The sequence below is a fragment of the Lissotriton vulgaris genome, chromosome 7 (assembly GCF_964263255.1).
Source record: "Lissotriton vulgaris chromosome 7, aLisVul1.2, whole genome shotgun sequence".
NCBI classification, from domain to species: Eukaryota; Metazoa; Chordata; class Amphibia; order Caudata; family Salamandridae; genus Lissotriton; species Lissotriton vulgaris.
Window position 1 is genome coordinate 115,594,968 of NC_141695.1, and position 26,342 is coordinate 115,621,309.

Here is a 26,342-nt window from a genome sequence, read left to right on the forward strand (position 1 = left end):
ATACAAATTAATTAAACATCTACATAATTACCAATTAATCAATTAATATAAATTAATTACAATTTTAAATCACTCACTCCGGTCGCTTGAATCTACCAGCTATTCTAGACTGCTACAACTAGGTATTTATCAAGCCCGCAGTATTTTTCCTGAGTTTCGGACCCTCCCGTCTCTCCTCACTTCTGAGCCCACAGTCCCCTTCCTTCCTTCTAATCCCCTGCCCGCTCAGGCATCCGCTAACATGGAATTAGCAATTATTTATCTCAATACCCGATCACTAGTCAGTCACCAACTTGACATTTGCCACCTCCTGGACTCAGACCGACCTGACATTCTTCTCCTAACAGAGACCTGGCTGAATGAGGATTCCTCCCCTGACATCTTGGCAGCCATTCCTCCGGGGTATTACATACTTCAAGCCAATCGGCCAGCCGGTAAACCGGGAGGTGGCGTAGCCGCCATCATCAAACTTTCCCTCAGGTTCACTTCCCTTTCTTTACTCACCATCCCCCAGGTGGACTGCCTGGCAATTAGACTCGAATCCTCGGTGTCCCCTCTTACCTGTATCCTGGTATACCGCCCCCCTCAATCTATGCCTAACTTCCCCTCTCACTTTGGTGATCTGCTTTCTCAACTCACAATTAATAACTCCAAACTCCTGGTCCTGGGAGACTTCAACTACTGGCCGTCAGACGCCCATGAAAGCTCCCAATCCTTGGCTTTTACTGATCTACTAACTGGGCTTAATGGCCTTCAACACGTTCACTTACCTACTCACTTTAAGGGCCATATCCTAGACCAGTTGTGGACCTATAATCTTGAAATTAAGTCACTTACGATCTCACCTTGCCACTGGTCAGACCATCATTTAATCTCCTTTCTCCTCCTGGTCCCTCCTCCGCCCTCCCGTAGCCGAGGCCCTAGCCTTTTGGCTCGTAATTGGAACAAAGCAGACCTTGACCTATTTTTTACTTCTTTATCATCTTCGGTTCTGCATAGCTCTGGCCCTATAGACTCCCAAGAAGACGCACTTGTCAAATGGCTAGAGTCCGCCAGCGACAAGGTCGCCCCCTTAAGTTAATTAGAACTAAGCGCCCCCACGACGCACATCGATGGTTCTCTGATAGCCTTAAATCCTTAAAATTAGGACTCCGCCAAGCCGAGCGCCGCTGGCGTAGAAGCTATGACCCTTCAGAGAAACTACACTTCCTAAAATTATCTGGAGAATACAAACTGGCAATTTCTGCCGCCAAAACTGCCTACTTCTCCGCAAAAATCCTTAACTCCGCGCAAAAATCTAAAGATATTTTCGCCATTGTGGAGGAGCTCTCACATCCAGATAGGGTGACCATCAAACCCCTTCCATCTCAGGCACTCTGTGATTCCCTTAACTGCTTTTTCATAGAAAAAATTAGCAAAATCAAAAATAGTATTTCTCCTGGACCCCCGGCTACACCCCTCGCAGAGGCCGCCCCATCTCTTAACCCTCATTCCTTGACTCAGTTCCCCCCCATATCAGAAGAAGTCTTCCTTGCCCTGCTTAACAAAGTCTCCTCTGGTTCCCCCACAGACTGCTGCCCTCCCGCGATTCTCCGGGCTGCCTTTTCGGCTTGCCCCGTCCTTCCGCTGGCCCTCCTGAACAGCTCCCTTCTGCTCGGTGAGGTCCCCAGCCAGTTTAAGAACGCGGAGGTAGTACCCATATTAAAGAAACCCAACGCCGACCCCACGGTTATGGGCAACTTCCGTCCCATTTCCCTGCTTCCTTACCTAAGCAAAGTACTTGAGGCATATGTAACCAGCGTCCTCAGCTCCTTTATTGAGGACTCCAACTTCCTAGACTCTCAGCAAGCAGGGTTTAGACCCGCCCACTCGACAGAGGCGGTCATCCTCTCTGTAATGGAGGAACTTCGTAGAGGCGCTGATTCCAACATTAGCCAAGCCTTGATTCTCTTGGATTTGTCGGCGGCCTTTGACACGGTCGACCACACCATCCTGGTCGACCGTGTCAAAGAGGCGGGCATCAGAGGGACGGCCCTTAATTGGGTCCGCTCCTTCCTGACGAACCGCCACCAATCTGTCCGACTCTCCCAATTCTCGGCGGACAGGAAGAAGCTCACCTGCGGTGTGCCGCAGGGGTCGTCCTTGTCCCCACTCCTTTTTAATCTGTACCTCACCCCCCTGATCCGCTCCCTCCGGGGAAGGAATGTCACTGCATTTAATTATGCAGATGACATTCAGCTCATTTTCAATCTCGACTCCTCGGATGAAGCAGCTCAGGACTTCCAGTCTACCCTCTGCCATATCAGCAATTGGATGGGCGCTCACCATCTCAAACTTAATCCCGACAAGACGGAGCTTGTTCTTGTCGGAGGCCCATCCAACCCCTGGAATTCCACCTTCTGGCCCCTTTCCCTTGGCCCCTCTCCTTGTCCTGCTGACAAGGTAAAAAGCCTGGGGGTCTACATCTCACACGATCTCTCCATGAAACATCAGGTCAGTGCCACAGTGTCCTCTTGCTTTTTCCAGCTTAGGAAAATTCGTAAAATAGCCCATTTTTTGACTACCGAAGCTCTCACCCTGGTGTTGCTGGCATTAGTCATCTCTCGGATCGACTATGCCAACGCCCTGTATGCAGGTATCCCACAATATCAAATTAAAAGACTTCAGCTAATACAGAATCAGGCAGCCCGCCTGATTTACCATCAACCAAAACATCATCACGTCCGTCCTCTGCTCAAAGCCCTTCATTGGCTTCCTGTATCGGAGCGTTGTAAGTTCAAACTAGGCTGTTTGACCCACAAATCCTTGGCCGGCATCGGTCCCTCCTTCATTTCCTCTCTTCTGCACCCCTATGTCCCCCCCAGACACCTCCGATCTTCTCACCATGCGCTCCTCCAGACACCTAGGTTTAAGCGCAAAAAACACGGAGGTCTCAGATTCTCCTTCCTGGCCCCCTCACTCTGGAACTCTCTCCCGCTGGAACTTAGACTCTCCTCTTCTTACCCTCACTTTAGGTCTCTCCTTAAAACCCACCTTTTCCGCAGCGTCTACACATAATCTTCTTTTTTCTCCCCTACATGCCTCCCGTTGAATTAGTGAACAGCGCCAAGAAACCGTCCGGTGTAAGTTGCGCTATATAAGTCTTTTTTACATTACATTACATTACATTACATTACATTACAAATTAATTAATTAACAAATATAAATTAATTAACAATTAATTACTATTTACTATCAATAAATAAATGAACATATTTAATTAATTATAAATAAATTACTTCCCACCCTATTCCCCTATAAACCCACACCCGCTACAGAATTAAATTGGTTTAATTTACATAATTAACAATTAATCAATTACTCTAAATTAATTAACAATTTTATTTAAATTAATTAACAAATATAAATAATTAGCAATTAATTAGTAATTACTATCAATATATAAATGTACATATTTAATTAATTATAATTAAATTACTTCCCACCCTATTCCCCTATAAACCCACAACCCGCTACAGATTTAAGTTGTGCGAAAAATATTAAAACAAAATTATTTAAATATAAATATTTATAACATAAATACACAATTTTCACACATATTATAACATAAAAATACAACTTAAAAAATTATATATTATTAAAAATTCGATATATTTTACTATCTATATTATATACTTCGATATTTTAACTATCTATATTTTTTACAGTCGATATTACTTCACTTACCTTAAAAACGATATTTTTGTAGTTGATATTCTGTCCTGTCGATATTTTGTCAACTCGATATTTAATACTCGATATTATGTCCAAACGATATTTTGGACTCGATATTATGTCTGTGCACCATTCTCTTAAGTTTCATTACAACAGAAAAGGCAGGATTCCATTTAAAACAAAACCGAAGACATGGGCCCAGATGTTGCTGTCATAGGTATTTGCACCTAAGTTGCACTCACTAACAAATTGTGTGATCCTAGGCAAACCACGTTTCCTCCCCACACCTCAGTTCCATTATCCACCAAAAATGCAGTTAGGCAAAGTTTGCTGTGCTGCCACATCACCCCACTGAATTATCCTGCAAGGATTTTAAGCAGTAAGTTATATTCAGAATCCCCCCATCACTCCTCGAAGTAGCAGTGCCCTTTATGGCATCCTACTCCCTGCTGTTACCACGACAAAGACTCGAAGAGGAGTTTCTAACAAGCTTCCTGGAAACTATCAAGTTTCAGCAAGAATGCTGAATGCATCCTGAACATGAAGAGAGAGTGAAAGACTTCAACATAGAACTCTGCATCAGGAACATTAGCTCTCTGGTGCATTTTAATTAGGGCTCCCGGTTTTATGGTATTTATTTTTTAGTAATTTCTGTCTGTATTTATCCATATTTATTTTTTTGCAATTTTATCTGTATTTATCCATATTTATTTTGTGTTTGCGTATAAATAAAGTTGTAAAACGGTAATTTCCCCTCCTTCCCTTATAACCTTTCATGTTAAGGTGAATAATATTTTTAAATATGTCTATTTGTGCGTTAATATAGGAGCATTCATACCCTTTATGCCGTTGGTTGCTTCTCCATCATGCAACCATAGCAGGACAATCACTTAACACACAAGCAGTCTGCCTTTTGGCATATTGTCTCGAGTGTGTTGCTTGCAGTGGTGTAACAGAGAGTGATGGGCATCCATGAAGGATACGCTGAGGGACTTCCGAAATTCATCCAGTTCAAATGCTGAATGTTGGCATCTCTCCTCAACCTACCTTCATGTAAAAGGCCAAATTTATCCTCAGCTGACAAATGACGTTTGCAACACATCAATTCTGTTTTTCATTACATATGGGACAAATGATTCTAAAAAGTAAAAGTACTTTGAAATTGACCAATTCTAAAGGCTATATTTAGATATAGGCTAAGGTGCTCTCTCTAAAGGTTTTTTTTGAAAAATAAGTGACATAGGTGTCGATTATGATGGCAGACGGACCTACGTCTGTCTGCCACCCCCGAGGTGGAGGGACCGTCCGCAGGGGCAGCGGCGTTCCCTCCATAGGAATTAGGATGTGACCACCACCCTCGCGGTCACATCCCGTATATTTAACATTGCAGCGGATGCTGCTTGAAGCAGCACCCGCCGCAAAGTTAAAAGTGCATGCTGTGCATTTGCATGCACAAAGCAGCAGGCACTGCGCTGTGCCTGCTGCATTGTGCATGCAACTGCAGGGGGTACCATAGGTACCCCCCATGTGCACCCCCCACCCCCCAACACCCTGGTGGCTCGCAAGGGGCCCCCAGAAGCAAAGGTCCACATGCTTTTCCACGGCGGAAAAGCCACCGCGGAAAAGCATGTTCCCGCACCCATCGTTATGTGGCTGGGGTGTCTTGCAGACACCGCCACCACATTACGGTCCACACCCCGCTGATCCCACCGCCATCATAATCTGGTGGTGGGTGTTTTCTTTGCCGCAGCAGTGAATCCGCATCCTCCGGGCCGACGGTGGCTTCCACCGGCCCGGAGGATGCGGATTCACCGCCATCGTAATCGACCCCAGGTGGAGAAGTGTGGCTCAATGATTAGAGCGGCAGACCCTGATGCAGAGGTCTAGCCCAGGAACAGGGTTCAATTCCCCGCCTCGGCGGGTCTTGGGCTCAAAGAAATTCCACGGACCTGATAATTCTCGCCTCGGTGCCTATTCCAATCATGGAGTCCCACTCTGCAACTCTGGGCAATAACTTGCTTAATCTCCACAACGGCCCCCACAATGCTAAGGATGCCTGACCTCCACCTTCGGGGTGCCCAGGAGTGGACGCCTCACAGGGAAAGCCAGGATGGGTTCCACAGCGGTATTCGTAAAAAAAGCGCCTTGAGACCCTTGTGGGTGAGTAGTGCGCTATACAAGTATCAATTTACATTTACATTGTGTATCTCAAGGGACATCAGCACAACAAAACTGACCAAAGCCTGATCTGTCATAAATAGGCCTGTATAGGAAGTTTTGAAGTGTTCTCATTCAAGAGTCCTTTTAAGAACTGTGCAAAAGAAAGATTTGAGTGCACAATGGACAAGTTAAAAAGCTACATAGTAGTGATCAGGGAGGGCAGTTCTGCACATCTCTCTGTAAAGTAAATGTTGACAGCTACCATATCCAAAGTAAATTCTTGCATGTAATGAGTAGCAGGCCTTGAACTGCCTGTTGCAACATCTGTCTTCCAAATTCTCTTAGATGCACTTCACACATCACAAAACACAAACGTCTTTTCATCAACACAAACATCTGTACACACACACATGCGCACTATTAATCTCCAACACGGTTTCTCACAAATACTTTTCTTCACACTTTGAAACACTTTTATCCTACAAGCGTGCAAATACACAATGAGTTTCACAATCATACACACAAGGAGCTTCAGAGAGAGGTAGTGAAGGAAGAAAAGGGAAAGCTGCAGAAGTATACTGACAAATATGTCGGCCTAGTATCTCTTAATAAGAGAAAGGAGTGAGGATAGGAGTATGTAAGCTACACGTGTTTATGAACTAGTGGGGCCTCTGTGTGTGACATGGTTAGATGGTATCAAGGTATCTTAAGGGACCAAAAGCACAGGGTTTTGCTACTGTTGGCAAAGATGCATTTTACCACCTCCATCATTGCCCCTCATGGTTTTAGAGAAAAGTGGAGGTAAAACTGATGCCGAGCTTCAACATCTGATCTTCTGAAGACGAACATACTTTTAACGACCCCGTCTCCTATGTGCTGTCAGCTGACCTCATCCAAACAATATAACTCCAAAGCATGGGTCAATGATCATATCTTTCCCTATAAAGAAGCTATGCCTAACCTAAAGCTCAGAAATGCAATATTGAAATTTAGAGTCGGCCTAAACCCATGTAACATCAATAGGAAGATAAAATCACTTATGTCAAATGACCACGGTCTGTGCTCCTGTGGCCTAAAATTAAAATGTAGTAGTCAACATATTTTGTTAAAGTGTTTGTGGTTTTTAAAAGAACGGAAAAAAAATGTAAACCTATTTTTATTGTCTATAAAAGTTTCAGTAGGGACCAAGCACTTAGCTTATTGACAAAAATGATATTTTTAAATGTGGCATGTGCAATAGGAAGATTTTTTATTGCAATACAGGAGTCGTTGAAGAAAATGGCATAGGTTGAAAGGAATACATGGTAAAAATTCAATCTCATCTATGATCTGTGGACTATGCGAGATTCTGTACAAATGTATAGCTATTGTATAAGCAACTCCTTGCTGCTTCGGTGAAGAACTAAGAATTCTAATACGTGAGTCCCCTATTGTATATTTTAGTAGGTTTTTACTGTGCATTATATTGTCTTATGGTGAAACCGCTGCGATAAATCATATTTTGATTGTTTGTAAAAGTGCTATTTTTTATAGTCAAATATGCCAAATAAAAATATTCAAATGGAACTCAAAAGCATGTTTAATATTTTCTATGAAATGCTCAAAAGAAAGAGTTTGTGCATGCAACTCTTTGACAGGTGCAAGGCATACATATAAATAAACATTCTGTACAGTCCCATCAACCATTTACAGTCAATTCCTTCAGGCAGAGTCACCTCCCATTAAGCACAGTGACAGTTAGCTGGCGAACTCATTTATTCAGAAACCCTCCAAACACCAATCAGATTAGCCAAGGGACTAATAAAAGGGAAAAGAGTGGAGGGGGTAAACAAACATTAACAGTCACGGGAACATAATGAAAGATGTATTGCAGTGCATGAGTTAGAATCATAGTTAGACCAAAGGCATTCATAAAGAGGAGGCAGCTGTAAGAGAGGTGGAGACTGCCAGGAGAGAGTGACCGTCATTGACGAGAAACAGTATAGGAGGAGAGAAGCGGTCAAATAGCGAGAGACAGCAGGCCGTAATGGATGAGAAGAGAGTCTGAAAGAGGGTGCAAGGTGATACAGTCAAGTAAGGAGAAAGAAAACGAGATTGAGAAGGACAGTCCATAACAAAAAAAGTGGGTAGAGAGATTCAGTGAGTAATGGAGGAACACTCTTAAAGAATGTGTATGAGAAAGAGTAAGTGAAAGAGTTAGGGAAAAAGAGAGAGAAAGACTACTAAGAAAGGGATCTATGACAGAATTTCGACAGACAGAATTTCGACCTACACAAATATCGGCGTAATTATATCGATAGCAAAAATATCGACGCCCTATGTACAACATGGTAAGTACCAAAATATCGAAAAATTAATATCGATGTAAAAAATATTGTTGTTAAATATATCGATTTTTTTTAAATTTAAAATAACATAAAAAAACTGTAAATAATACATAATAATTACTTAAACATATTTAAATATATGTAATAATTGTTAAAAAAAAAAATAATACATATTTAATAAAAAAAAATAATAATAAATAATATATAATATATAATTACTTAACAATAATTACTATTCCCACTCCAGTGGGTGCAACAGTAGGGAAAACTGACCCTGAACACTAAAAATACCCCTTTACCCAAAAACCTAAAACTGACCCTGAACCCTAAAAATACCCCTTTACCCATAAACTGAAAACTGACCCTGAACCCTAAAAATACCCCTTTACCAAAGAACTGAAAACTGACCCTGAACCCAAAAAATACCCATTTACCCAAAAACTGAAAACTGACCCTGAACCCTAAAAATACCCCTTTACCCAAAAACTGAAAACTGACCCTGAACGCTAAAAATACCCCTTTACCAAAGAACTGAAAACTGACCCTGAACTCAAAAAATACCCCTTTACCCAAAAACTGAAAACTGACCCTGAACCCTAAAAATACCCCTTTACCCATAAACTGAAAACTGACCCTGAACCCTAAAAATACCCCTTTACCAAAGAACTGAAAACTGACCCTGAACCCTAAAAATACCCCTTTACCCAAAAACTGAAAACTGACCCTGAACTCAAAAAATACCCCTTTACCCAAAAACTGAAAACTGACCCTGAACCCTAAAAATACCCCTTTACCCAAAAACTGAAAACTGACCCTAAACCCTAAAAATACCCCTTTACCCATAAACTGAAAACTGACCCTGAACCCTAAAAATACCCCTTTAGCAAAGAACTGAAAACTGACCCTGAACCCTAAAAATACCCCTTTACCAAAGAACTGAAAACTGACCCTGAACCCTAAAAATACCCCTTTACCAAAGAACTGAAAACTGACCCTGAACCCAAAAAATACCCCTTTACCCAAAAACTGAAAACTGACCCTGAACCCTAAAAAAACCCCTTTACCCAAAAACTGAAAACTGACCCTGAACCCTAAAAATACCCCTTTACCCAAAATTAATTAATATTACAAATACATTACTTCCCACCCTATTCCCCTATAAACCCACAACCCGCTCCAGTAGTAAAACATATAATTTAGTTAAAAATACACATAAATTATCAATTAATTAATCAATTAATCAATTAAAATAAATAATTGCCAATTAATATTTAATTGCAAAATAAATTAATCATTGAAAAATAATTATTTAATTACAAATAAATTACTTCCCACCCTATTCCCCTATAAACCCACAACCCGCTGTGGTAGTAAAACATAATTTAGTTAAAAATATACATAAATTATCAATTAATTAATCAATTAATCAATTAAAATAAATAATTGCCAATTAATATTTAATTGCAAAATAAATTAATCATTGAAAAATAATTATTTAATTACAAATAAATTACTTCCCACCCTATTCCCCTATAAACCCACAACCCGCTGTGGTAGTAAAACATAATTTAGTTAAAAATATACATAAATTATCAATTAATTAATCAATTAATCAATTAAAATAAATAATTGCCAATTAATATTTAATTGCAAAATAAATTAATCATTGAAAAATAATTATTTAATTACAAATAAATTACTTCCCACCCTATTCCCCTATAAACCCACAACCCGCTGTGGTAGTAAAACATAATATTTACTCTTATATATTTTTAAATTATAAAAACATATTAAACACATATTATAACAATTAATTTAAATACTTAACTTATATTTCTAACACATATTAGTAAATCGAAATTACTTACATCGATATATATGCTATCGATATTAGTAATTTCGATATATATGCTATCGATATTAGTAATTTCGATATTACTTACCTTAGGGTCGATATTCTGGCCATCGATATTCTGGACATCGATATTCTGTCCCATCGATATTAGCAACTCGATATTAGTGTAGGTCGAAATTAAGAACTCGATATTTTGACTGTTTACCCTAAGAAAGTCAGGACAGTTGACACAGAGATAAAGGAAAGAGTGACAGAAACAGATCAGAGAGCTAAGGGCAGAAAGGAGGGGCATTTATGGGAAAGAGAAGAAAACAAGAAAGGGAAAAAACAGAGAAAGAAACAAAATATCTCAAAACAGATTGGAGGTAGTGAGGGTCAAGAGTGACCATCTCCGTGCAGATGCTGCCTAGAGAGTAAGATTGCCTGAAATGAGAGTCATTCACAGTACATGAAGGATACTATATAGATGAATGAGGAAGAAGCACGGAAGAACAGTACATCACAGTAGCAGCTAGAGAGAGGGGAGGAAAGAAAGCAGGTTGGAAACTACATGTTGGGAGATAACAGGGAGGGAGTGACCCACAGAATAAAAAGTGGGGCAACCAACAGGGAAAAGGAGGTATGTTGTGTTTGGAGCAGAGATTGCAAGGTGATGGAAAGACACCAGGAATAAGTACATTAAATGCAGCATGACTATGGTATTGAAAATGATTGCATTATTTCGAGTAGCAGAGCTCTGAGAACTTTTACACAAGTTTTCAGTGCTTTCCTACAACATGAAAAGCATGCATTTTAAAGAAGCGTAGTGCATTATTTTAGTACAGTTTGAAAAATGGAAAAGCTGTCCCATCTTTCTCACCTAGCTTTCAATAATTATGGAGGGAAAACATACATGTAAATTGAGTCCACTATGCAGAGGATCATTGGGATAGAGCTGCAGGCCGCGGCTCTGAACCATGCGGCCAACCTGCTACAATACCTAGACACTGACAGTCTGAGCCGACAGCCTAAGCCGACAGCGCCGCTACCAGAGTCTCCGGATCTGAACCAAGCTTGGTTCTCCTCTACATTGTCAGACCAGGGCAGCAGGAGCCATCCACATCGGCAGCAAGTGTAATTCTGCTTGAGGTTGGAAATTCTCAGTGTGTGCTTCCTTTATTACACCAAGGTAGAAAGAAAGGGGATGTTGATGAACTCTCATATTTGGGGGACACCAGCTGGTCTAGTAGCCTCACTACTTCTTTAATCCTCAGAAATCACAGCCCTTCAGCAGCTGAAGGATGCCAACAGAGCCGGGAGAAGGCTGCAACAGGACCAGGGCGCACAGGACCCTTTTGCTCTTTGTTGCTTGCCACCTCTGTAGTCTGACCAGGGTCGTCTCTAGGGCGGTGCGATCGCACTGGCACTGGCTTAGGGTGGGGGCGCCATGTTTATTGTTCTAACAGCACCTTTTGCAGTGTTCCTAGTCCCAGTAACAAAAATGTCAAGAGAACTCATTTGATTAATGTTCTTCCTGGGGAGAAACCAGAGATTGGTCTAGGAAATTTTGACTCGTAGTGCAGAGGGTTAACATGCCTTCTGCAAAGAGTGTGTCCCATTTAGATCAAAAAGTGCATATAATATAAACTGGCCAATGGGTTTCCTTTTTGTCAGTGAGAGCCTTTTGTTACTTGCAGTTTATAAGTTAAAATCTTACATATTAACTGTCATCAAAGAGCTGCATGCAAACTGTGAGGAATGTATTAGAGCTATGTGTTATTTAACCAGTCTTTGTTATCCTAATATTGCAAAAAGGGATCATTACTATTATTAAAGAAAACCCCTAACAATGGTGTTACATTTTAAATTCTGGATTTGCGTTTTTCCAGAACAGGGACTCAAAGAATACTGCTACCAGAATGGATGAAATGTGACTCCTACACCTTGTAGGCCTCTGTTTTATGTAACATTCCTAAACACTCATTTACACATGTTTGATTGTCTCTGTGCAATGTGTGTGTGATGTAAAGTGTTCTGACACCTTAAACATGTATGAGTGGCGCTATAAAAATAAGTTAACCTAAGAGACAGTGGTTATTGACACTTGAGGGGCACTGAGAAAATCTGTGGCAGAGGTGGTCATTGGGGGGCGCCAACAAACATTGTCGCAAAGGGCGCCACCAGTGCTAAAGCCGGCCCTGAATCTGACTCCGATACTGGACTCTTACTGAGGGTGCAGGCTGGATATGGGTGGGTCCAAAGTCCAACACTGGATCCTGCTTCAGTCATCCAACCAGGCCTTCTGCAAGAGCCCTTCACACACTTCTGCAATTAGCAAAATCCCTGGCCTGGCTTCCTGTAGAATCAGTGGCTTCCTAAAATGTAACAATAAAGAGTTATATTTCTGTATAGCAGTGTCAACGTATCTTGCCTTCCCTGCACAAAAAACAGAGCAAGTCGCTGTTTGCTGCATGATATCAGGACAAGCAAGGTGCATGGTTGAGGAGTCCTGGTGGCCTCCTGAAGCACAGATTGGTGTGTGGGGGTTAAGCCCCTTTGTGTGAACACACATACACACACATACGCACATAGTTCTATCATCTGGCTCTCTGTCTCATCATTGCTTATTCCTTTAAAACTTCCTTTTGACCTCCCTGGTCGCCTCTCTCTTGACAGTTTCTTTCTGCAGTCCAGTGCTCACATTCACAGATCAGTCATGGGGTGCCTTTCTTTCCAGGCCTCTTCTACACAGGCCAGAAACAAAAGCTATAAATTACAACTGTTTCTTTTTTGTGCCTGAAATCTTCACAGCACTGCTACCTGCCCAAAGAAAGGGTGAATCTAAACAGAAACAGGTGTGTATTGCTCGGGCCAGTTGGCCCTGTGCTTCAGCACTCACTTCAGTGTGGGGCAGAGGGGGCCCCTTCCAGTGTAGCAATGCCTGGGGGCCCAAGCCCACTGTGGGGGCTGTGGGGCCCTTTGTTACGCCCCTGGATGTTTCCCGCATTGGTCGCAGGCACTAATAGGATCCCTCAGGCCGGTGGATGCATTGAAGGGGTCGGTTACCAGTCTGGTGACCAACATGGCTCGGCTGTTGCACCTTTTGGGTGAAGATGTGATTCGCGTTGTCACAGTCTGTGCCGGTCTTCACCTCAGGGCGGTCATTTAATGGCAGTGTGCCTTGGACTAGTACCACCAGTACAAAGAGACGGCCCAGGCAATTGGCGGAGGCTGGCAGGGCTATAAGTTTCTTGGAGGCTGCACATGCTTCAGGTAGTGTCGGCAGGCCACAGTTGTCGAGCACTTTTGCAGTTGCAGGGTTTGGCGCCGGTTTCTTCTGCAGCAGAGCTCAGTTCCTGGATCAGCAGCATGTCTTCTTCCTTTGTCTTCATTAGGTCTGTGGAATCTGAAGTCAAGGTCTCTGGGAGTCACCTAAATAAGAAATGTAGGCACTGTTCAGGGGAGTCAGGTAGTAACCAATGGGATGAACACAATGAAAAAGCAGGCCCGGATTGAACAGACGCACTACCTGAAATCATCACGTATGTTGTACTGGTACAGTCAAGTTTCCCACCTCAATGATCCGCTACTCATTGATCAAACTATAAACATAAATTATAAACAAAACGAGAGGCAACCACAATTCATTGATGAGTATCAAAGATTAGAAGACAAGAAAAGGAACAATCGCAGGTCTTTGTTAATTATATTGATTTCTTTGCTTGCATTCATTATGTTTTCATCTTTTTTTATTTAATTTTCTTTCTTTTTCTCAAACTCCCAGGCAACTCGTTTCACCTTAAAAAAGGCTCCGTCAGTACCGCAAACAATTAAAAAATACACACACATCTATACAACCAAACCAAGTTCCATTTGACAACAAGACTAAATATGAACATATCATATACAGACAAACACAGCATACAACTATTTACAAGGACTAACCTATAAATAACCTCAATCACAGGCCCCACATGAGGGTCTTTGAAGCCCAAGACTATGTCCGGGGAGGTGTTGGCCAATTGTTATACAAATATATATAAATATAAGTATATTTCATGTACTTTACAACGATACAACAAAAAGCACAAAAAATACACCCATGTGTCTGAGCCACACAGAACACACGCCACAAAAAGACAGCGTGAAATCCTAGCAATTAGTAACCTCATGGTGAAATAGACAAGCACTATCACAAAATGAAGAATCCACAGGTTGTGAAAATAGGTAAAACGTCATCAAAGAATTTGTGGTACTTTTTCATAACAGTAATTCTTTATTAGTAGGCGCTAAACATAACGGGTGATTCCCTAAAGTGACTATGTGTTTTGTGAGCTAGAAATTGTTCAAAGACCAAATGTAATGTAAAATGTAATGTAAAAAGGATTTGTAGAGCGCTGCGTTCACCGGACGGTTTCTTGGCGCTGATCACTAACCCATGAAGAGGCAGAGAGGGGAGAAAGGAGAGCATTATGTATAGACACCACGGAAAAGGTGAGTTTTTAGGAGAGACCGAAAGTGAAGGTAAGAAGAGGAGAGTCTGAGGTCTAGAGGTAGAGAGTTCCAGAGTGAGGGGGCCAGGAAGGAGAATCTAAGGCCTCCGTGCTTTTTTCGCCTGAACCTAGGTGTCTGGAGAAGGGCGTGATGGGAGGAGCGGAGGTGTCTGGAGGGGGCGTACGGATGAAGAAGAGAGGAGATGAAAGAGGGGCCGATGCTAGCCAGGGATTTATGGGTTAGGCAGCCAAGTTTGAACTTGCAGCGTTCCGACACAGGAAGCCAATGAAGGGCTTTGAGGAGGGGACGGACGTGGTGATGTTTTGGCTGACGGTAGATGAGACGGGCAGCCTGATTCTGGATTAACTGAATGTTATGTTGTGCTTTCCTTTATTATTTGCATATTGCTTTAAGGCTCGCTCTAGAGCGTGCCACCTTGTAGAATGTATATTACTGTTCTTGCATTCTTGTTCCATTAAGGGTCAGTTGAAGCTTTCCTCTGCAGCTGTGAGTTGTGCTTCCTGGCTCCACCTGTTTTATCATTTATCTCAATAAACCATATGAGATACAACAGCCTCCTTCCCTACTTTACAATTGGCGACGATCGGGATCGACACCCTGCAACCTAAAACCTCGGATTTTTTTTTTTTTTTTCTTCTCTTTTTCATCGTCTACAAGGAAAAAAAGAGAATCGCTTTGCAAAGAATTTAATTTTATCTCTACTATCACCTGAGCCATCTACATTTCAACGGAACGGATTCAAAGGCTGGTTCGTATGTTTTTCTTTACTGTAAAGAAGATTTACTAACTTGCAGGCTCCGGTTGGTCGCGCATGCCGGCATCTTTCAATCGAGTAGCCGGGTTCCAAGCACCATCTGACTACGCGCGACCAACACGGAATGCCTTACGTCAATCACGCGCGCCTGGGTTAATCGCGTGATGACATAATCGCGCTAGGTCACGTTGCGTGACCCTGCGTGGCGGCCATTTTGGGTTGGTCGAAGGAATCTCGGAAGACTCAATTACCGAGGCTCAGTCACCGAGGCAGTTTTAAAAAAAAAAAAAAAAAAGAGAAAACGAACTTTATTGAACCAGCGCTAATCCATCTTTGGCTCACACCTTTGAATAACGTTTCTATTTACCAAGGAGGATAAAGATAAACAGGTGAGACTGTCGGGGCACTTGCTAATTATTAATCAACCAAGTGTTGTGTTTTAAAAGGGATTACTGCACAAAATCCTTGCATTTGTTTATATACATATATGAATTCTGGGGATCAACTCCACAGTGAAGATATTTCTGAAACAGTAATGGCTCAACAAAGCTTTGTCATTAGCCCCCCACAACCCTTTTGGGCTACTGGATCACAACCAGACATGAAGTGGGTAGAGTGGAAGGAGTATTTTAATAATTACATCTGTGCTATTGATGAAAATGCTAAAATGAAACCAGAGCAAAAGAAAAGAATACTTTTACATTCACTGGGTCCTAAAGGATTAAAAACATATTCACGTATGCAAAAATTAGCTGACGCTGATTCAAGTGAATTTGATAATGCCATTGCTGATATGGATAGATATTTCGCACCTAAAGTGTGTATAGGTGTTGTGAGACACAAATTCTTCCAAAGAAAACAAAAAAAGGATGAATTAGTAGACGAATGGATTGATGACCTTAAAAAACTGGCCATTGACTGCAAATTTGGAGATTTACACGACAAACTTATTCGAGATCAGCTTGTGATGCACAATGATAATTCTCCTATTCAAGATCGCCTTTGGGTTAATGGCGATGCACCTCTCGACGATGTACTCGCAATAATGAGGAAATCAGAGATGTCGGGAAGATGTGCTACTGTGATTAAAGATACTGTTAAGGATTCTGACAAGGCGTCATCGGCTGTCTTCAAAATCCAAGGGACACCAAAATATCAGAACAAACAATCTTATAACAAAGGGTTTAGTCAACCTTACAAGAACCAAGGAATGGATAATAAGTTGGAAGACAAAAAGTGTTACCGCTGTGGTAGCAAAGAGCATATGGCTTACTACAAGTCATGCCCTGCTTTACGAAAAAAGTGTGGTATTTGTGGTCTCATTGGCCATTTCAGCAAAATGTGCCGTAGACGTACTAATGTCAAATGTATTTGGAATGAGGATGAGTGTGTTGATGGAAGTAGTGATGATGAAAGTGGTTGTGTAAAGAATATAAGAGGGAATTACATGTTGAACATTACTGAGGAAGGCAATTACATGTTAAACCTTACTGATGAAGCAATGGTGGGCAAACCTATCTGTGAAGTCTCTTTTGGCGGTGTTAAAGTTAAGGTATATGCAGACTCGGGGTCTCCATATACGATTGTCAACGAAGAGATATGGAAAAAGAATTTTACACAGAAAATAGGAGATAAATTAAATGCCTCAGATGTTAGTCCAGTAAGTTATACTGGTGGTAAAATTGAACTTTTAGGGTTCAGATGGCTTACCTTTATATTTAAAGGCAGAATGGCCAGAGGCAAATTATACATTGCAAGGAAAGGACCTTCTGTTCTGGGATGGTATGACCAGAAAAGTCTCCATATCATCTTAGATCCGAATAGTAAAGAGAAGGTGCTAGTCGTAGATGAGGGCAGCAAATTAGAAGATATTTTAAAACATAAATTCACCAATGTAGTAAGCGGTCAGCTAGGCAAGCTTAAGGGCTTTGAGCATAGAATTATGCTCAAACACAATGCACAGCCTAAAGTGCATAAGGTTAGGCCTATTCCTCTTTTGATAAGAGATGAAGTCAAGAAGGAAATTCAGGGTCTTTTAGCCAAAGGTGTCATCGAGGAGGTAGACTCTTCGGAGTGGATTAGTCCAATAGTCGTAGCGAGGAAACCCAACGGAAAAATCCGTTTGTGTATTGATTTACGCCATCTTAATCAAAATATTGTGATTGAACGTTTTCCTTTGCCCAAAATAAACGAAATGGTTTCTTCCTTAAGGGGAGCGACTTGGTTTTCCACAGTGGACCTTTCCGCTGCATACCACCAGGTAGTTTTAGATCCTGAGTCTAGGCATCTAACAGCCTTCATCACACCATTTGGCTGTTTCCAATTTATAAGGATGCCATTCGGCCTTGCATCAGCCGCGGCTGTTTTCCAACGCCTAATGCACAGATTGTTTGGTGACATGGATGGTATTAGTTTCTTTCAGGATGATATTCTAATTGCTGGCAACGATAAAGAGGATCATGACACAAAGCTGTGGGAAGTTTTTACCACACTTAGTTCTGCTGGTTTGACTGTTGAACTGTCTAAGTGCAAATTTGGAGAAAGAAATGTCTCATATCTGGGTCATATAATTAGTGAGGAGGGCGTCAGACCAAAAACTTCACTAATAGAATGCATTGTCAACTCACCTGCACCTGATTCCAAGGAAGGAATCAAATCCTTTTTGGGTATGGCTGAGTATTGTGCTAAGTTCATCAAAGGCTTTGCTTCAAAGGTATACAACATCAGATCCCTTTTGAAGAAAAATGTAAAATTTGAATGGTCTGAAGAATGTGAGAATGAGTTTGTTGAAATCAAGCGGGATTTGCAAAAAGTGAGCGCCTTGTCTAGCTTTGATCCTAATCTAGATTGTTATCCGACAACGGACGCAAGTGACAAGGATTTAGGCGCAGTCTTATCACAGGTGGATGACAAGGGTAAAGACAAAATAATTTTGTTTGCATCCAGGGCTCTGTCACCTGCTGAAAGCAGATACCCTATTATAGAAAGGGAAGCCTTGGCTTGCGCTTGGGCTTTAGAACATTTTCGTGCATTTGTTTGGGGGAAAATGGTTCACATTAGGACTGATCACAAACCGTTGGTCCACATTTTATCCACTGATGGCACAGCTACTGCTTCGGCCAGGTTGGCAAGGATCTCAATGCGGATGAAGGAATACATTTACACGATCACATATGTACCTGGTAAAGACAATGTTGTCGCTGATTGTTTATCTAGACTCCCTTCTCCTCTGGAAGAATGCGTTGATGATCCTTGGGGTAACGTTAGTATAGCATTTATTCATGATTCTGGTTTTCCAGCCATTAGCAGGGAAGATTGGTTAAGAGAACATAATGTTGACAAGGATTTAATGGAAGTTACAAAGTTTATCTGTCACGGCTGGCCGAAAGAGAGATTTTTGTCGGGCACTGTGAAGCCATTTTGGGAGGTACGTTCTGAATTATCATTTGAAAAGGAAGTTCTAATGAGGGGGGACAGGATTGTCCCACCCTCTGGGCTGAGGAAAAAAGTCTTAGAGTTATGTCACGAGGGACATTTCGGTATAGTAAGGACTAAACTAGCAGTCAAAAATTTGTTTTGGTGGCCCAAAGTTGACAATGAAGTGGAAATTTTTGTCAGAGGTTGCTCTGTTTGCAATTCTGCAGACAAGTCCTTGAGGACTCTTAGACCAGCTATGAGTGAGGGACTCATTCCTAACATGCCTTGGGAAACCATTGCAGTAGCTATTTTTGGCCCTGTAGGTGACCCAAAGGAATACGGGCTTGTTGCCATTGATCTGTTTACCAAGTGGCCCGTAGTGAAGTTTGTGGACAGTGTGGATACTCAGACCGTGTTAAAGTTTTTGGATAAAATTTTTATTGTGGAAGGTCTACCTGTTAACATCCTAACGGACAATGGTGTACAATTCTTGTCCAAAGTGGCCCAAAACTATTTTGCAAAATGTGGTATCACACACAAAACGACCTCTTTGTACAATCCCAGTGGGAATGGAACTGTTGAGCGTTTCAATAGAGTTATTAAGGGGATTTTACAAGCTGCAAATTACAAAGGTTTAGATTGGAAGCTGGAAATACAAAAAGCTGTATGGTCTTACAAGGTGACTTTAAATAACTGTACAGGTGTTTCCCCTTTTGTGATGATGCGTGGTAGATTACCTAGGTGTAAATTCAACCCTGGTTGGGTATTCAAAGACAACGTCCAGCAGTGGTCACCTATTGAGGTCAAGAAAAGTTTGGAATTGGTGCATGACAAGAGTAAAGCCTACTATGATCAGCGCCATGGCGTGAAAAATATCATTATTAAAAGTGGTGATTGGGTCAGGATTAAGAAACCGTACAGGGTTTTGAAGGGGGAGAACAAATTTGATTCGCCTAAACAGGTTCTGGAAGTTCTCAGGAACTCAGTCAAGTTAAGTGACGGGAAGGTTTGGAACCTGAAGGATGTGGCTTTGGATATTTGTCAAAACCATGGTGCAGATGAGATTGTAAGAGACAAACTGACTGATTTTGATTGGGTTGAGGATTACTTCCAAGGCAGCAGTTTGCAGTCTCAACTCGCGCCTAATGGATCTCTGCCTCAATTAAGGGAGGGGGATGGGGTAACCGTTTCTCCTGTTTCTCATGATGGTCAAACCGAAAAATCCTCACGTAAACCTGACAGTATTGAACAGGAACCCAACTCAGTTGATACTGGTCATGTACATGACAATGTACCTCCCCTTCCAATTGTAACTTCTCCTGCTGTTAATAATGATGCTGTTTCAGCACCCACACTACCTACAGTTAAGGTTTCTAATAGGACACGAGTGTTGCCTTGTTGGCTTAAGGATTATGTGAAGTAATTGTTTATTTCCCTCATTGTCCCTTCCTCCTTTCCCTTGTTCCCTTGCCTTTCCCCTGCTGTTCCTTTTTCCCATTATTGTGACGGAGGGGGATGTGTTATGTTGTGCTTTCCTTTATTATTTGCATATTGCTTTAAGGCTCGCTCTAGAGCGTGCCACCTTGTAGAATGTATATTACTGTTCTTGCATTCTTGTTCCATTAAGGGTCAGTTGAAGCTTTCCTCTGCAGCTGTGAGTTGTGCTTCCTGGCTCCACCTGTTTTATCATTTATCTCAATAAACCATATGAGATACAACAGCCTCCTTCCCTACTTTACACTGAAGTCTCTTTATTTGGTATTGCGGAATGCCTGCGTATAGGGCGTTGGCGTAGTCAATCCGGGAGATGACTAGCGCCAGCAGCGCCAAGGTGAGAGCTTCAGTGGTCAGGAAGTGAGCTATTTTCCGGATTTTTCTGAGCTGGTGGAAGCAGGAGGATACTGTGGCACTGATCTGATGGTTCATGGAAAGATCTTGTGAAATGTAGACCCCTAGGCTTTTTACTTTTTCGGCGGGACTAGGAGGGGGGCCGAGGGAAAGGGGCCAAAAGGTGGAGTTCCATGGGTTGGCTGAGCCTCCGACAAGAATGAGCTCCGTCTTGTCGGGGTTGAGCTTAAGGTGGTGAGCGCCCATCCAGTCACTGATATGGCAGAGGGTGGACTGGAAATCCTGGGCCGCTTCCTGCGAGTCAAGGTTGAAGATGAGCTGGATGTCATCTGCATAATTAAATGCAGTGACATTCCTGCCCCGGAGGGAGCGGATCAGGGGGGTAAGGTATAAATTAAAAAGGAGTGGGGACAAAGACGAGCCCTGCGGGACTCCGCAGGTGAGTTTCATCCTATCCGCCGAGAATTGGGAGATTCGAACAGATTGGTGGCGGTTCGTCAAAAAGGAACGAACCCAGTCAAGGGCCGTCCCTCAAATACCAGCCTCCTTGACACGGTCGACCAAGATGGAGTGGTCGACCGTGTCAAAGGCTGCCGACAGGTCCAGGAGGATTAAGGCTTGGCTGGCGTTAGAGTCAGCACCTCTGCGGAGTTCCTCCATTACAGAGAGAATGACCGCCTCGGTTGAGTAGGCTGGTCTGAACCCAGCCTGTTGAGGGTCCAGGAAGTTGGAGTCCTCAACGAAGGAGCTGAGGATGCTGGTGACATATGACTCAAGTACCTTGCTAAGGTAGGGAAGGAGGGAAATGGGACGGAAGTTGGCCATGATTGTAGGATCGGCGCTGGGTTTCTTCAAGATGGGTACTATTTCCGCGTTCTTAAACTGACTGGGAACCTCGCCGAGCAGAAGGGAGTTGTTCAAAAGGGCCAGTGGAGGGGTGGGACAGGCTGAAAAGGCAGCCCGGAGAATCGCGGGGGGCAGCAATCTGTGGGGGAACCAGAGGAGACTTTTTTAAGCAGACTGATGAAGACTTCTTCTGATATCGGGGGGAACTGAGTCAAGGATTGAGGGTTGACAGAGGGTGCAGCCTCAGTTGAGGGTGCAGCCGGGGGAGTGGAGGAGATGCTGTTTTTGATTTTGATAATTTTTTCTATAAAGAAACAGTTGAGGGAGTCACAGAGTGCTTGAGACGGAAGGGGTTTGAGAGTTACCCTATCCGGGTGTGAGAGCTCGTCAACGATTGCAAAAATATCCTTTGATTTCTGCGCAGAGTTAAGGATTTTGGTGGAAAAGTAAGCAGTTTTTGCAGCTGATATGGCTAGTTTGTATTCTCCCAATAATTTTAGGAAGAGTTGTTTCTTTACAGGGTCATAGTTTCTGCGCCAGCGGCGTTCGGCCTGGCAGAGACCTAGTTTTAAGGTTTTAAGACTATCAGAAAACCATCGATGTGCGTCGTGGGGGCGCTTGGATTTTATTAGTTTAAGGGGAGCAACCTTGTCGCTGGCCTGTTCTAGCCAGTCGACTAGTGCAGCTTCTTGGGAGTCGATGGGGCCTAGAGTGACCAAAGCCGAGGGTGATAGAGAGGTGAGGAATAGGTCAAGGTCTGCTTTGTTCCAGTTGCGAGCTTGGAGGCTAGGGCCTCGGCTGCGCGGGGGCGGGGGAGGAACCAGGAGGAGAAAAGAAATTAAATGGTGGTCGGACCAGTGACAAGGTGAGATCGTGAGCGACTTGATTTCAAGGTTATAGGTCCACACCTGGTCAAGGGTGTGTCCCTTGGAGTGAGTGGATAGATGAATGTGTTGGGTACCGTTAAGCCCAGTTAAAAGATCGGTGAAAGCCAGGGATTGAGGGCTTTCATGGGTATCTGCCGGCCAGTAATTGAAGTCTCCCAGGACTAGGAGTTTAGAATTGTTGATGGTGAGCTGAGAGAGCAGGTCACCAAAGTTCGAATAGAAATTGGGCATAGATTGTGGAGGACGGTAAACCAAAACGCAGGTAAGAGGGGAGACAGAAGATTCAAGTCTGATTCCCAGACAGTCCACCTGAGGGATGTTGAGGAGGGAGAGGGAAGTGAACCTGAGGGAGAGATTGATAATGGCGGCTACGCCGCCTCCTAGTTTGCCGGCAGGCCTATTGGCATGAAGTATATAATACCCTGGAGGGGTGGCTGCTAGGATGTCGGGGGAGGAGTCCTCAGTCAGCCAAGTCTCGGTTAGGAGAAGAATATCGGGTCGGTCCGAGTCTAGGAGGTGGAAGATGTCAAGTTGGTGTCTGACAAGTGAACGAGTATTAAGGTACATAACCGCTAATTCCATATTGGCGGGTGCCTGAGCAAGTGGGGGTTTAGGAGGAGAAGGATAAGCTGAGGGTTCGGAAGTGAGAAGGGACGGGAGGGACTGTAGCTCAGGAAAGGTACTCCGGGGTTGATAAATACCTAGTTGTTGCAGGCATGTGGAGCTGGTGGTGTCCAGTGACCTCAGTGAATGTAGGGCAATCAAGTCCCTGGGAGTGAGGGTAGTAGATTGGGCAGAGTGACATGGCCCGGGCCCCGTCCGGTCGCGGACGGGCGCAGACAGGCTTGCCTTAGGCGCGCCTTCGGCGCGCAGACGGCGCGCCCGCTGCGCTCGTCCGCTGCGCTTCCGGTATGGACACATCCTATATGCTGGTAGAGGATTGGTGAAGGAAGGGGCGTGGCCTAAATAAGTGGGCGTGGCCTGTGCACCGCGAGGAAGGCGGCGGTTCAATCAAGCCCAGCCTTGCCCTCTGCAGCGCTGGATCCGCTGTGCAGGGGCTCGAGTCTCAGGTAAATAACAAGGATTTAAAAAGAATAGAACACAATTCAATTTTTAAAAAGAGCAGTAAGAGCGTGGCTCCCGGCTGTGCCTCAGGAGATTAGTGAAGTCCAGCAGCGCTTGTTATCAGCGCTTTAAGTATGCTGGCGAGCGGGGGGCGTGGTCTAAATAAGTGGGCGTGGCCTGTGCACCGCGAGGAAGGCGGCGGTTCAATCAAGCCCAGTCTCGCCCTCTGCAGCGCTGGATCCGCTGTGCAGGGGCTCGAGTGTCAGGTAAATAACAAGGATTTAAAAAGAATAGAACACAATTCAATTTTTAAAAAGAGCAGTAAGAGCGTGGCTCCCGGCTGTGCCTCAGGAGATTAGTGAAGTCCAGCAGCGCTTGTTATCAGCGCTTTAAGTATGCTGGCGAGCGGGGGGCGTGGTCTAAATAAGTGGGCGTGGCCTGTGCACCGCGAGGAAGGCGGCGGTTCAATCAAGCCCAGTCTCGCCCTCTGCAGCGCTGGATCCGCTGTGCAGGGGCTCGAGTGTCAGGTAAATAACAAGGATTTAAAAAGAATAGAACACAATTCAATTTTTAAAAAGAGCAGTAAGAGCGTGGCTCCCGGCTGTGCCTCAGGAGATTAGTGAAGTCCAGCAGCGCTTGTTATCAGCGCTTTAAGTATGCTGGCGAGCGGGGGGCGTGGTCTAAATAAGTGGGCGTGGCCTGTGCACCGCGAGGAAGGCGGCGGTTCAATCAAGCCCAGTCTCGCCCTCTGCAGCGCTGGATCCGCTGTGCAGGGGCTCGAGTGTCAGGTAAATAACAAGGATTTAAAAAGAATAGAACACAATTCAATTTTTAAAAAGAGCAGTAAGAGCGTGGCTCCCGGCTGTGCCTCAGGAGATTAGTGAAGTCCAAATGCCTCCCGCATAAGCATAACAAAAATGTGCTTCACCTCCAACACACCAAAAAGTGTGTAAAACGAAAGTTCAGAAATAGGACCAATTCATTCTTAGCGTTTAACTGACCAAGTTACGTTGAACACTCTGGAAGGACCAGGGATTATTCACAGTCAATAGTCACACATAGTCAGCTCTATAAAAAGATAAAGTTGGGTCCAAAATCGACAAACCAGTGTCAGTCTAGAGTCAGAACTTCATATGCTGCAGATAATAAACTTACCGGGCTAATCAATTTCAGATCCGACAAGAACATCGGATCCTGCGTAACAGCAAATACTGCTTCTTAGAACTGAAAGGTACGCAAATTGAACTTCAGAGCTGCTCAAGACAGCAAAACGGCCATCCCAATCACTTCTCTAACCCCGAGATTCATCAAAGTAACATTTTGCGAGTCCTTATTAGCGAATTTTAAGGAATCGCTATTAAAGACTCGCAAAACGGGATGCATGTAGAAATCGCAATATTTTATGCGATTTCTACTGCTTCCTTATTTGCGATTCGCTAATTGGTAATCGCAAATAAGGAATGGCTTTCCCATTCATTCCTTATTTGTGATTAGCAATTAGCGAATCGCAAACAAGGAAGCAATTTCAAGGGTGCCAGTGTGTCCAAAGGACACCCTGTAGCACCCCTGAAATGGTAATGTACACTGGTGTTGCGCACACACATGTCCAAAGGACATGTGTGTGTGTAACATACAACTTAGAAAAATGCACTAAAGTGCATTTTTCTAAGTTTTCGCTATTTACCACGTAGTTAGACTTCGCGGTAAATAGCGGCCCCAGATTGCGAATTCACAACTTTTAATGGTTCATGAATTGCATTTAAGGAATCTCAAATTGAGATTCCTTAAATGCAATTAATCGCAAATTAGCGATTTCTAGAATTGCGATTTTTGCATTTGGGATGATGAATCCCAAATGCAAAAATAGCGCTCGCAAAGGGCCAGATTCTCAGAATCTGGCCCTTTGCGAGCCGATTTCGGCTTGATGGATCTACCTGTAAGCCTTCAAATAGCTTTAGCAGAAGCAGATGGCTTTGCGTCTTATTCTTTTTTCTCATGCCCAAATTTACTAAAAAGTCAGGCAACGCAATGCAATAAGAGAAGTTGCTGCGCTTCGTGACAGGGAGTTAGCAAGAATGCTCCATGTCTACTAAGATATGACTCACTTCTGCTGGCTCCCTGTAATGGCGCATTGAGCGCATCCTGCACAAAAACAATCCTCAGAGGCATTTTCCTCTTTCTATGCAAGCGCAGTATGCAGCACACGAGGAAAGACAAAAAATCCTCATTACGCCCCTGTTGTGAAGGTGGACCATATGGAAGCCAAGTTTACTACCTAACTAGTAAAACAGGGATTGCGTTAAAATCCATGGGTGGATGCAAGTGAACACCCACGCTCCACCCATGGAACGCCTTCCCAACACAGGGTAACGCAAGGCTGCCGTTTGTGCTACCTTGTGTTGCCCTGGATTTCCTAAGCCACGCAGCGCTGCGCTAGATGGCGTTGCATGGCTTAGTAAATCTCACTTAAGCTCTTGTGTCGCCTGCTTGATGTAAGGCGAACACGAGGGCTCATTAACTCTCATTTAAGCTCTTGTGTTGCCTTGCGTCAACCTCGCCTGATGTATAAGGATTTAGTAATTCTGGCCCAGAATCTTTAAAATGAGGTCATGTTTTGAGCACTGACTAGACGACCACTGATCCACAATGCCAAATTCTTCCCACCCCTTCCAAGGTTCACTAACCTCCTTTCAACATTAGAAAGAGACCCAATCAGGCTAGCAGTGGTATGAATGTTTTATTAGATCGAGAGGTTTCCTGGCCATCAAGCACCAGACTTCTTTTTAAGAAGTTTGTCTTTAACTACTCCAGGCAAGATGTGGTGGAAAAGTCACTTTATTATTCAGTTGCTACAGAAGGGGAAGTTCCTCTGCCAGCTTACCAGCAGCTGGCCTGGACCTTTCCTAGCAGATCTCTACCCCAGAGAGTCTTCACTGATGGAAAGTCTGACTTGAGCAAGAGTGCGTTCCATGACA